Source organism: Aphanomyces invadans (assembly GCF_000520115.1).
Source record: "Aphanomyces invadans strain NJM9701 unplaced genomic scaffold supercont1.17, whole genome shotgun sequence".
In the NCBI taxonomy this organism is placed as follows: domain Eukaryota; phylum Oomycota; class Saprolegniomycetes; order Saprolegniales; family Verrucalvaceae; genus Aphanomyces; species Aphanomyces invadans.
The window spans coordinates 997,783-998,273 of record NW_008580162.1 but is presented as its reverse complement, the minus strand read 5'-3'; positions in this window follow the sequence as shown (position 1 = coordinate 998,273).

The window sequence follows — 491 nt, the reverse complement described above, 5'->3', positions numbered from 1 at the left end:
CTTTGAGTATTTCATTCGCCAACGGTTTGTCCACCGCTGGCTACGCGCGACTTGGGGCGGTAACTCGTCCTTTGACCATCTCTACACCAAAACGTTCGGCATGACTATGACCCGCGCGTCGATGGTGCACTGTCGATGTCATTGCGATGCATCGCGGACCACGCAGTCTCTCATCTAACACAATCGCTGCTGTCCTTTTGACGACACAATTGGGCTCCGAGTTATGGCGCGTCCTGGCGACTCTTCTGGAGCTGCATGACTCTGGCGACGCCACCCTTGCCAACCTAGCTTGTGTTCGTGTCGACAAAGAGTCTGCGTGTCTTGTGACCGACGACGACCATGCGCCAGCTGCCCTCCAGCCCAACAACTTTGAGGGCACCAGCCCCTTCATCTTGGCGGCCCCGCCTGGCCCGACCGACCTTGGTGAGGACCGTCAACACTGCTAAGGTGATCCCACGCGATCTCCTCTCTCCCAACCCAACATTCACCAT